Here is a 275-nt window from a genome sequence, read left to right as displayed (position 1 = left end):
TCCTCCCCCTCTACATGACACTGGTCAGGCCGCAGCTGGAGTACTGTGTCCAGTTCTGGGCACCCCACTTCAAGAGGGATGTGGACAACATTGAGAGGGTCCAGAGGAGGGCCACCCGCATGATCCGGGGACTGCAGGGCAGACCCTACAACGAGAGGTTATGGGACCTGAACCTGTTCAGCCTTCACAAAAGTAGGCTGAGGGGGGACCTGGTGACCGTCTATAAACTCACTAGGGGGGACCAGAAGGATTTGGGGGAGACCTTGTTTCCCCTA

This window comes from Alligator sinensis, unplaced genomic scaffold (genome assembly GCF_000455745.1).
Source record: "Alligator sinensis unplaced genomic scaffold, ASM45574v1 scaffold705_1, whole genome shotgun sequence".
NCBI lineage: Eukaryota > Metazoa > Chordata > Crocodylia > Alligatoridae > Alligator > Alligator sinensis.
This window is presented reverse-complemented; position numbering follows the sequence as displayed.